Here is a 12,623-nt window from a genome sequence, read left to right as displayed (position 1 = left end):
CACGACTGGCTGCTTGCTGAGAAAATGTATCTGGTTTTGCAAAAGGTGGGTGGGGCTGGGTCTCAGGGAGTCACCAGGGTGGTGTGAGTGGAGCTCACCAGGCCAATGCAGATTCAGATTTGGCCATGTCGGGGGAGGGGGGGGGCTCAGCACAGGAAAGATGACACCTGCCTGCTGGCTATATGGGAGGAAGATTCTACACAGGGAAAATGGCAACTGTCTCTTTAGTCCTTGCCTTGAAACCACACAACTTGGTCTCTCCCTGTATGTCTCTGATGCCACCCAAGTCACTGTCCATTCTCCAGAGCCTAGAGTGAGTACCTGTGAGCAAGTGAGTCTATGTGTGGACCCTTTAAGAGAATGTCTCTGTTTCCTGCAGCCTTCCACCCCACCCAGATGGTCAGAATCCCCACTGTTTTTCATAGCCAGATGCTGTGGGAGGCTCCTCTACCCAGCACCAGTCCCCTGGGCTGGGGAGACCAGTATGGGACTGGGGTCCCTTGCTTCTTTGGGGAGAACCTTCACAGCTGAGATATCTCTCCCGATTCTCAACTGCCACACAGAGGATCGGGTCCAGCCCGTTCCATGTCTCTGCCCCTCCTACCAATCTTAACATGGCTTCTTCTTTATATCCCTACTTATAAAATTTCTGTTCAGCTAGACTTCAGATGGTTCTCCAAGTTGATTGTGCTATAATTTAGTTGTAATTTTAATGTGGTCACTGGAGGAGGCGAGCACAACATTTATCTACTCTGCCATTTTGGATCCTTCTCCCAGTGTAGTTCTAAGAAAAACTCTTTAAAGCTGTCGGGTATTCTTATGACAGATAAATTTCAGAGATGACTCCCAATGATCTCTGCCTTCTGATACCCATGACTTTGTGTAATCCCTTCCCTTTGAGGGTAGACCAGACCTAGTAAACAGCACGGTGGTGGGACATGGTTGGACAGAGGGTGAGTCTGGTTAACACTCTCAACCCTACCTACTTTCTCACCTGGCATAATGCTGAGTTGAAAGCCAGTGAGTCAGCCATGGGGCTCACTGTGGTAAGGGGAAGGGTCCCACCACAGAGCCTGGCCAGGGAACTCAGGCTCAGCGGTCTGTTGACCTCTGAGGGCTGAGGAAGGCTGAATCAGTGGGAAGGCTCACAGGTCCATGAGGCACGACATCATCAGCAGACTGGCAGATCCAACAGACAATGTCAGGCCAACTCTACCTTAGTGCTAGATTGGCCAAGACAAACATGGGGCTGAGGACAGTTCTTGCATCCCCAGACTCCTCATGCCATCACCATGAGCTCACAGGAGGCCTCCTCAGCTCATACACCAGATACCACCTTGAAAAAGGTGGGCATGGAAATAGGGGACTGAGATATAATTCCCCTAAGAATGAATAGCAAAGGGACTGTCTACATTACTGCATCTAACTAAGGTGGAAAATCAATCTATACATTAATGATCTTTCCTCTGCTACCTGACAGGCAGCTGCTCAGGAGGAAAACCACATCAGGTATAGACCAAAACAAAAGAGACCACATTTTCTCTTCCTCTCTGACTGGTAGTATAAATTTGCCATCCAGTGAAAATAAACAAAAAGCATAACTTGTGCTTGTTCAAATCTATGATTCATAAATTTTTTTAAAGCACAATCATTCTTTGCAAGCTGAAGTTTGACTTCACCTTTATTTTATAGATGGAAAAGAGGCTGGAGCTTATTGCACTTGAGGGATTTGCGGACAGAGTGACTAAATCTTCAGTGCCTCTTCATGAGGTGGGCCTTTGCTCTCAGTCTGGTAAATATAGAAACTAAATTTTTATCATTTCTTCCCTGGAATAACAAGGATCAGAGGAAGTGGCTCATCTTAAAACTCAGGAGAGCTGAACTAATAAAGAATACTGAGTTCATTTAGTCGCAGTGAAAAATGTAACTGTAGTTGACTGGGATGCTCCAAGATACTGAATGTTAGGGCCAAAGGGATATTTGAGATAATTTAGTCCAGGCAACTGAGACCTGGAGAGGTGAAAACACGCACTCAAATTTAGACAGCTTGTTCATGGCAAGGTTGGAACTCAAACCTTGATCCCACCCCCCGTTTTATAAGGACTCTAGAATTCGACTCAACCACTACCTTTGCAGAAGAGTCTATGTGAGAAACCAAGTCCAAACTAGAAGGCTCCTTAGTAACCATGGAATTAGAATAAGCAGAGGGGAATTCTTCTCTGGGCCCATCTTTCAGAGATACAAATTCAGACTAACCTTTTTCTAAATTCCATGAAGAAAGACAACTGGATCTTTACTTAGGTCATAAAAATGGTTACTTAGGGTATGTTATTTTTGAGTTAAATACTAAGCCCAACACACATTCTTGATTGTATTGCAATATGTCCCAACTCATTTAGGAATAACAACAGATGATGATAGCTTCCATTATTGAACATTTGCTGTATGTATTGGGTTGAGCACTTTACATGCTTTATCTCTTTATTAGCAGAGTTACAAATAATCTCTAAGGATCTACTAGTTACCACCTCAGAACATGGTCTTTTCCCCACATCTATGGTCCTCTGTGACCTGTGTAGCTACATGGCTGACTGGCCATATCGGCAGCTGAGCTTTGTGTGGCTGCCCCAATGTCCCACCTCTCCTCTCTCAGCTCCCAGGGACCCTGCACGCCTGTGTCTCGAAGGACTTTGAGGGCCCTGGGAATTCTTGGGGCTGCCCTGGGCTCTCTTGAGCTCACACTTTCTCTTTTACATGGATTCAAATCTCCCTTTTGGCTTGTGTATGAAGCTGCTGAGCTGCTGTAGAGGACATTGTGTTTTGTTTTCAACAAGAAGAAGGGAAGAATAAATAGAGGCACTGACTAAAAACTGGAAATGTTTACAAGAAATTTAATCTTCCAGGGATACAAACATAATATAGTAAAGTGTGTGTAAGTCATCTGGATTTATGGTCTACACCTTAGGATTTGGAGTGCTGTGGGTCCCTTCATAAGAGCAAATGGCAGACGAATCAGCTTGGGCTGCCCCAGAACTGTGAAGGAGAGACTGAGAGTGTAAAAGGCTACAGATGCTTGTAGGGCAGCTGTGCTGCTGTCAAAGGGCTTCTGAGAAGCTGACTGAAACAGGAGACATGGGGGTTGGGTGGGGCCGAGGAGGAGTTACCAAGGAAAAAAGAAAGCAAACCTGGATTAGATTCCAGGGCAGAAGATGGCATGTTGGGAACAGTGGACCCCTTTGCTGTCTCTACCTGGTCTAACCATTCAGATCAATGTGACCGTCAGGAACAGAAGAGCTGATAACAACAAACTAAGAATCGACTAAAAGACTGTGCACTTCATCAAAGCTTCTCTGGTATTTCTGTTTCATTTCTTAATCAATGATTGAAACATAAAGAAATCCACGAAGGCCTTTTTTATTATGTTAAAATATGCATAATGTAAAATTTATCCTCTTAGTCACTTGTTCAGTGTCATAAAATACATTCTCATGGGTGTGCAACCATCACCACCATCCAACTCCAGAAATTTTTCATCTTCCAAAACTGAAACCCTGTAACCATTAAACTTTAACTCCTCATCTCCTCCTCCCTGCAGCCCCTGGCAATGACCCTTCTATTTCCTGTCTATAATTTTGACTATTTTATGTACCTCATATAAGTGGAATTACACAATATTTGTCATTTTGTGGCTTACTTTACTAAGTGTATTTCCTCAAGGTTCATCCATTTGTAGCATGTGTCAGAATTTCCTTCCTTTTTAAGGCTGAATAATATTCCCTTTTATGTATATTCTACATTTTAAAAAATCCATTCATCCATTGATGGACACTTGGGTTGTTTCCATCTTTGGTTATTGTGAATAATGCTGGTCTGAACATAGGTGTGCCAATATCTGTTCAGGTCCCTGCTCTCAATTCTTTTGGGTGTATACCCAGAAACGGAATTACTGGGTCATGTGGCAATTCTGTGTTTAATTCTTTTAGGAAATGCTATACTGTACACAAATACTTTTATAGTGACTCTGCCAGCTCAGACAAACCCATTATCTCCCTAAAACTAAGTAAGAATGATTTCAGATTATCAGAGATTTTCTGTTATATGGTAGCACTGGGTTGGAACATTTTAATTTGACAAAAGATCCATTTTATTTTTTAAAAAGTATGGAAAAGGTCTCACTGAAGTCAGCCTCTCCTTTGGGAGCCTGGCCTGTGTCCCTCAATCTCATTTGGTGAGGAAGACAGGATAAGGGCACCATAGATGTCCCCATCTGAATCCACAGGCCCTCGTATGGCAAAGGGGACTTTGCCGGCTTGATTAAGGACATTGAGATGTGGAGATAATCCTGGGTTATGCAGGTGGGTCTAATGTAATCACAAGGTCCTTAAAGGTGGACATGGGAGGTAGGAGAGACTCCAAGATAGATGTGACTATGGAAGAAAGACACAGAGAGAGACAGCGTTTTGAAGATGGAGAAAGAGGCCACGAGCCAAGAGATGTGGGTGGCTCAAGGGGAAGGAAATGGATTCTTCCCTAGAGCCGACAGAAGAACACAATTCTGCCTTCACCTTGATTTTAGTCTAGTGAGACCCATTTCAGATTTCTCACCTCCCGAACTCAATGTAATAAATTTGTGTTGTGCAAGCCACTAAATTTGTGGTGATTTAGTATAACAGTGGCAGGAAACTAATATAGAGGAGTCCCATAGAGTCCTGTGTTTACAGTTTATACTTTCCATGTTGTCTGCCCTGAGAGCAGGCGCTGTGCCCACCTGTTCACAGCATGACCCCCAACCCCCATCATAGGACTTCATGGGAGAGGCCTGATGAGCACTCACTAAAGAAACACGAGTATTATTGTATGTCAACTGTAATTATATATACATATAGTTACGGGACATGGAGAGTGGGAATGGAGCCAATGGAATTGTAATAGATAAGCATGATATCGGGGATGGGAGGGCAGTAGATGGGGGAGGGGGGTTGTTACTTTGTGAGGGTGAAAAGGATAACTATTGCATTGTTCTGTACACCTGAAACTAACAATAAAAAAATTAAAAAAAAAAAGAAAGAAATACGATGACTGGGTCACACTGTGTGTCAGCACAAAAGAAACGAGGGACAAGCCAGGCCCAGGTGGGGCGCCATGCTGTTCTAAAACACGATGGCTTCACCTAGCTTTAAGAGCTTGGACAACAGCCCTAGTGGGGGACTGATGTGCTCCCACTCGTACACCTGGTCTCCATATTTATCAAAAATGTGGTTCTGTTAAGAATGGCTCTACTTAAATTACTGACCAGACACTAGTTTCAATCATGGTAAATGGGTAATTCATTTAACCTCTTTGAACCTCATTAAACAAAATCTTCTAAATTGGGATAGTATTACTTCACAGGGTAGTGGTAACTTTTAAATTACCTAATTTATGAGAAAATACCTTAAAAGCCAGCCAATAATAGGCACTTAAGGACTGAGGAAACCATTCCATGATAAATCCAGGGTCAAGGTGTTCAAGGTCACTGATTCTCAGTGAAGTGTCATCTTCTCCCATTTTCACTCTTTCTGGGGTATGTGAACAAATTTGTTTGCTTGCCTTGCATCTGAGCCCCCTGTTACCTTCCTTTCTTCAGGAAAAGGGAAAGAAAGAGAGATGGGTAGGTGAGGGGAAGCTTCTCAGTATTATGAGTCTGAAGAGAGCCAAGAGCTTTGCTCTCTATTTCTCTGATATAAGAAATTTTCCTATCTCATTAAGAGAGTTTGAATCTGTTCCTAGCCTCAGTTTAAAGGGACTGCTACCTTTACAAAGAACAAAGCTTTTTGAGAAATTTAAACAATGCCTTTGAACATGTTTTTATTATAGTGCCAGTGTTTGTCAAAATTTTAAGATCAAAGAATTCTGGATAGATTTATACAATAGTGAATGCTTTGCAAAAAATACTAGATTTTTTGAAAGGGCATGTCAAGTATTAAACATCCATGGTTCCATTTTATTTTCTTTTCCCACTAAGGAAAGCAGTCTCGAATGAACTCCTTTTAATTTTTAAAAACTTTAAAATTTTTTTGGTAAATTATATATAACATAAAATTTACCTTTTTACCCATTTTTAAGATTTCAGTGGCATTAAGTACATTCACTTTGTTGTATACCCATCAACACTGTGCATCTCCAGAACTTTTTCATCATCCCAAACTGACCTTTGTATTGTAAGAAACAAATTGCGTCAGGGAATTTAGAATCCACATTTTCTTCTTGACTGTATTTAGAATTGTTCTAATGTTCTATATAAATATCACATGCTTGTTTGAATGTAAGCAGCTAAAAATGGCTCAACAGAAAATGGGAAGGGAAGAGGAAATCTTTATCAAGTGTCTACCAAGCCCAACATGTTACATATTCCACACAACAATCTGTGAGGTGGAAACTGTTTTCCCATGTTACAGAGGAGAAAGCTGAGGCATAGACAAGTCAAGAAGCTTGTCCAAGGTCATGTAACCAGGAAGTAGTAGAACTGAGACTCAACCCCCATCTGCTTTTCCATGGCACCGTGTTCTCAAGTTTAGACCACTTTCAGCACAAAGGAAAGGAGGAGGAAGGGAGTGGGTGGGATGTGAGCGTTAGGACTGTTGGGTTGCTAGTTACTGGAAGATGCTTCCAGCAAAGTATGAGTTCTGCTTTGTCAGAGATTTTTAGGACCAATAGTCAGCACTTTTACTGCCTTGTGTACCATCAGACTGAAAGAAACTCTAAAGGATTTCTATTATTTTTGGTTGCATTAAAGTGGCCTCATTGTTACCTGTCTTTGTGAAATAGTGACAATAGGGACAAAGATGGGGAAGGGACAGATGAAGAGAGCTAGTGGCAACAGAATATCATGGCAGAGGAAAAGATGTCTGGGTGAGGCTGCTGTTCCTGGACATCCCTGTTTTGCTCAGAATATCAAGGAGGCAAGTGCTGAAAAGGAAGTAGGTGGCTATTTCATGGATACAAGGACGGTGGGCTTTGCGAGAGAAATCTCATCCTCCACAGAGATAAGCCGGAAATTTTGGCCTCATTTCTAACCAGTACTCATTCTGGTACTGTTGCAACCCTGGGGCTGCTTCTTAGGAAGACATAGTTAGAGTTATATCAAGACTTAAAACATATTAGCAAATTTTTGTCAGTCTCTGTGATAGACATTGTATGGTAATTGTTTTACTTGCATCATATCTCCAAATGACATGAAAACTTAGGTTCTGTTATTGCCTCTATTTAAAACAGATGAGTGAATGATGGTCATGTGGCCTGAGATGGGACTTTAATTGAGGTCTACCTGTACCCAAGTCCATTCTTGTACTTACCATAATGCTCTGACATCTTGAAGTCACATGCACATACTCGTAGGTATTAACCTTGGCTCCACTACTTACTGCCCTGTGTCACTCACTGAGTCTCATCTGTAATCTTATGGATAGTGGGAATTGTACTACGTATTTTACTGGATAGCTATGAAGATTAAGTAACATTACCCACATGAAAATTTTGGTTAGATAGATACATGTCATGGGTTGAATTGTATCCCCCCAAAAGATGTGTTGAGGTCCTAACTCCCAGTACCTCAGAATGTGACCTTATTTGGAAATAAGATGTTTACAGAGGTAATCAAGTTAAGATGAGGTCATTAGGGTGGGCCCAAATTCAATATGACGAATGTCCTTATAAAAGGGGAAATTTGGTCACAGAGAAAGAGCTACACAGAGGGAAGATGATATGCAGACACACAGGAACAAGGCCACGTAGAGATGGAGGCTTAGAGTGATGCATGTATAAGCCAATGAACACCTGGGATACCAGAAGCTAGCACAGGCACAGAATAGTTTTTCCCTGGGACCTTCAGAGGGAGCATGGCCCTGCTGATACCTTGGTTTCAGACCTCTAGCCTCCAGAACTATGAGACAATACATTTCTGTTGTTCTAAGCCACTCAGTTTGTGGTAATTTGTTACAGCAGTCCTAGCAAAATAATACAGTACACAATAAACATTATTTTTCTTCCTTAGACCATTCCTGCAACAACAAATATTTTAAACTAAGTGCTGGAGACTTCTTCAAAGTGAACAGGACCTTATTTCTGCTCTCACAATGCTTATGTCCTAGTAAGGCAGATAAAAAGTCAACAAACGATTACAGTAGTGTGTGACAAGTGTTGTGCTGCAGTTAAGGTAAGAGGAGAGGGCGCTAGGGAGCTGGAAAGTGGGCCTTTGACCCAGCCTGGGCATCAGACGTGATATTCTGAAAATAACAGGGCAGCATTTTGGATAAGAGCAAGGCTGTCATGCTGCAAAGTTGTTAATGACTTTGTGGTTATAAACGCATTCCAAGTTGATATGAAAAATGACAGGGAACAAGTAAGATGGAGGAAACCAATGTGTTTGTTTCACTTAGCAGTTTTACCTCCTGAATAATTTTTAGCAAGGATGCCTCCTTATAAAGTTTGGATAGTAGGTAATGGTGAGTGGGCACTGGGGTAGGGTGGGGTGATGATGAGCTCAGGCACCATCAATCAACAGGCTGAGACCAATGTCTTTCTGAGGCAGAATATTCCCTTTAGTTAGCTGTCCTTCTTCAACATATATCATGTCGAGGGGAAAGATTTGCCTAGGCCACTGGGTAAGGTTGTGCAGGTTGTGGACTGTACAAAGGGAGATAGGGGACTGAAATCCAGAATATACTCACTTACCACGGCATGTGCCTGGGCATGAGCCTGTGTTTGCCCAGAGGACCAGGACCCCTTTGCTTTGCATAAAGATATGACCTTCTTGCTAAGTCACATGCCACTGATTCCGGTCCCACCCAGAATTCTGGTTTCTAATTTACACAAAAGTGTCATTAATCCTTGGTGGTAGACCCAAGCAGGGCACTTGATCTGGTTATATGACCAAGCACCTGTTTCTCCGAAAATACGCCTATTCTATGTGTTGGAAGGCTGTCCGAGAAATCCTTGTTATACAGGTAGACACTGGATCCACGGAAGCTCTGATTGTGCTCCCCTCTCGTTAGCTAAACTACTGCCTGCTGGTTAACTTGCTAGTGTGAACCTTTGCTATAGGGCTTTTGGCTCATACTCCTGAGGTTGGAATCCTATCTGGTGTTTGTGGAACGTAGAGAGCAAGGGACACAAGAAAGCTTAAGCAATTGGTTAATACATGTTAGTTATAAATGTTGTCTGTGTAGCTAGGATAATGGTCTCTACCAATTTCATTCTTGTCATATACATAAATGTTTAATACTTTGTAAATTACTCTGAGTTTGGAGTTTCTTCTCCTCTGGACCACACCACACATTTACTTTCGGCATAAGGTAAATGGAAATCCTGCGGGGGCGGAGAGGTGAGCGTCAGTCCAGAATATGAACAGAAAATGGGTCCTCATGCTTATTGTCAGGGGGGTGGTGAGGAAGGGACTCTGTTCACAACAGGAGCAATACATCCTGTCTGTCTTTGAGTAGCAGGAAGAACAATGCGGAAGTTACAAGTAAGTCCAAGTGGACTTCCAGATGTCAGTAGGGAAACAGACGGAGCTAGGGTGGGAGTCCTTGTAAGGAAACGGCTTCCTGTTCCGGTGTGGCTCTGGGGGAGGGAAATCCTGCTCACCAGCAAAACTGGAATCTCTTAAGTGTTAGTCTGTGGGTTCACAGGAAGACCCTCTGACAATAATAACTTAATTAAATAGCACTGACTTATCACTTACTTGTATATCACAGAATCTCTCCAGACTTTCCTCACATTCTTTGCTGGTGATGTCTGGGCATCTCATGTCAGCGCAACAGCAGTTTTTTCCTGTTTTGTTCTTCAGCACCCTCCTCCTTGGACTGTTGTCCGAGCTCTTACAGCTATGGAGAGGCAGAATGCTGCTGCTATTGTGTGTTTGGGGGGCAGCATGGCGTTTGTGTCCAGGCCTGGTTCTCCCTCCTCTTTCTGTGCTGTGTAAACTTCCCTAGGTTTGTGGAATAAGCCATGATGTGTTGTACCCTCTTACCCCTGTACCACATTGCCATGGGGGCACAAAACGCCCCTGGTGCCCTGGAGTTTCTCTGAATTCCTTGTCAAGTCAGCTCCTGGTTAGGTTCTGGCTGCAGCTTCTCCTTGAGGACCTCATACATTCAAGTGGCTGGGTGGGGAGAAGGGACACTAGGTCCTCCTTTGCACTCCTCTGCCCCCAGGAGCTTACCCACACGTTGAAGCCAACACCATCACTTCCACCCCCAAAATATTCAGAAGAGATGACATGGTGTGCTTTGCTAAGGCGAGGATTGATTTTCTTCCAACATTGTGCTAATTTTAATTCCTAATTTTTAGGTCGGCTTCTCCAGCCTTGCAGGGCCAATGAGAATGAGCTCCCTGAGAGAAAGAACAGGGGCCACTCAGCTCTCAGCGATGACTTTAGTGGCTTGTTCCTGATACCAAGATTCTGGAAGCCTGAATATGGCTGGTAAATATTGAAGTCAAAACACACAAAATATCGAACAATGGAATCCAATTTAAAAATTGAACAGAAAGCAAACAACTGTAACCAGGTAGCCCTCAGGATATGAAACTGAAGGGGGGAAAAGCCGACATGAACAAACAAATAGTTGGTATTTTGGGAGGCAAGAGTTGGCAAATCCAATATGATTATGAAAAACTGCGGCCAGGGAGCAAAGGAGGAGAGATAAGCACCTTTCTCCTCTACCCACGCTGGGGGAGGAAGTCATTGTTAAGAGCTGCAGGCTTGGCCCACTTGGGCTTGACCCCAGGTAACCAATAGAGGACTTTCTGCATTGAGATGTCTTTCAGTTCCTTACCAAAAAAGAGGAGGGAGAAGGAAAAATAGAAGGGAGTTGCTGTGGTCTGAATGTTTGTGCCCCTCAAAATTCACATGTTAAAACCTAACTCCTAATGTGATGATATTAGGAGGTGGGACCTCTGGGAGGCGATTTCTTCATAGGATGGAACCCCCATGAATGGGATTAGTGCCCTTATAGAAGAGACCCCAGAGAGCTCCCTCCGCCTTCTGCCATGTGAGGAGAAAGTGAGAAGGCAGCTGTCAAGATCCAGGAGACGTGCTCTCACCAGACACCAAACCTGCTAACACCTTGAACTTCCCTCCTCCAGAACTATGAGAAATAAATTTCTGTTGTTTACAAGCTTCCTATTCTATGGTATTTTTGTTATAGCAGCCCAAATGGACTAAAACAGGAGGAGAAGTTACGAAAACCATGATCCTGGCTCTGGTACAAGTTACAGCTCATGAGCATTATTTTTCTGTGGAACACTGTTAGGCTCTGAAAAGCAGCAGTGAGCAGAAAGAGTGCCAGTGGCTGTTGGCTCTGCCTGTCTAGCTCTGGGCCCATGCTGCAGGCACCATATCTGCCCAAATTTTCCAACACCTCCTTCTCATCACCCTCAAAATAGCTGCTCCCTGCTCCCTGGCCCTGCCCCTCCAACCTCTGCTCCCTTCATGGAGTGTTTGTTTGGGGTTTGATGCTGCCTCCCTGTTCAGACACCCTTCTCAGGCTGGCATCCTCTCTCTTTCCTCCATTTGTCCCATCCCCTTGGAACCCTGCATGAATCCTCACCCCCTGGGTCAGTCCCACACTTTCCACCACTGAAGGAGACTCAGATAACATGAGTCGTACATGAAAAGGGGTGGGGACATGCTCGCTAAAGAGAGTAACCTCTCTCCAGGGAGGGTGCAAAAGAGTTGTTGAAGAGGGTGTCAAGCGGACCCTTCGGCAGGGGCATGGGCTTAGAGTGAGATCTGGGTCCACAGTAGACCTCAAATGAGCAACACTTGCTGATTCGTTGAGTTTCAGGGATCACAACTAAGTGTTAACAGAAAAGCCTTTACTTGGGTGTAAGTCTCTTTTAAATTATACTTTTAGTCTAAAATGAAGTTTCTGCTACCTAATGGTAGCAGAAATGCAGTGTCTCCTGGTCCTCGGGAATGAAACACCAGGGTTGATAGGCAGGGAACCACAGTTGGGACTGCTCCCTTCATGGATGTTAGGACCTCAAAAGTCTTATCCTTCCTTCAAGGTACAGTTCATGTGCACTCCACCATGACGCCAACCCACATGCCGTTCCCACAAAAGCAGTGTTTCATTCTTCTCTTTGGTTACCACTTGGCTACCCACCATAAGAGATTTTCAAAACTTTCCTTCTTCCGTTTTCTTAAAATATAAGTTGACTTTAGACAGGGATTATATTATATACTATTCATTTTTATGTTCTACTTGTATGTCCTATATTTTATGTTCTATTCAACACAGGGGCCAGCAAGTACTTGGTGCTGAATAAATATTGAAGAAAGGAAAGAAGGAAAGAAGGAAGGAAGGAAGGAAGGAAGGAAGAAGAGAAGGAAAGAGAAAGTGGCAAAGCCAAACTATTCTGATCCATTCATCCCTGTGGGTTTGAGAGTGAATGACCAAAGATTTCTTTTGTTGAAGAGCACAGTGGAGTTCCTTCGAATCATGAAACTATATCAGTGTACTCCTGGGCCAGCCGCGTGGCTTAGGTGATTAGAATGCGAGCTCTGAGCAACAGGATTGCTGGTTCAATTCCCACATGGGCCAGTGAGCTGCGCCCGAGCTGAGCTGCCGCTGAGCTGGTGA

General features: G+C 43.5%; 1 long non-coding RNA gene across 1 annotated transcript in view; it reads left to right on the top strand.

The window, feature by feature from the left end:
* The window catches only part of LOC109371985 (uncharacterized), a 13,167-nt gene extending 635 nt beyond the window's left edge, over window positions 1-12,532 (top strand). The window contains exons 2-4 of the long non-coding RNA XR_002121978.1: window positions 1,693-1,792; window positions 10,330-10,462; window positions 12,282-12,532. This is a non-coding gene — a long non-coding RNA (uncharacterized LOC109371985). The remainder of the gene's footprint in view (window positions 1-1,692; window positions 1,793-10,329; window positions 10,463-12,281) is intronic.
* Window positions 12,533-12,623: the final 91 nt, after the last annotated feature.

This window comes from Hipposideros armiger, unplaced genomic scaffold, assembly GCF_001890085.2.
Source record: "Hipposideros armiger isolate ML-2016 unplaced genomic scaffold, ASM189008v1 scaffold_607, whole genome shotgun sequence".
Taxonomy (NCBI): Eukaryota; Metazoa; Chordata; class Mammalia; order Chiroptera; family Hipposideridae; genus Hipposideros; species Hipposideros armiger.
This window is presented reverse-complemented; position numbering and strand designations above follow the sequence as displayed.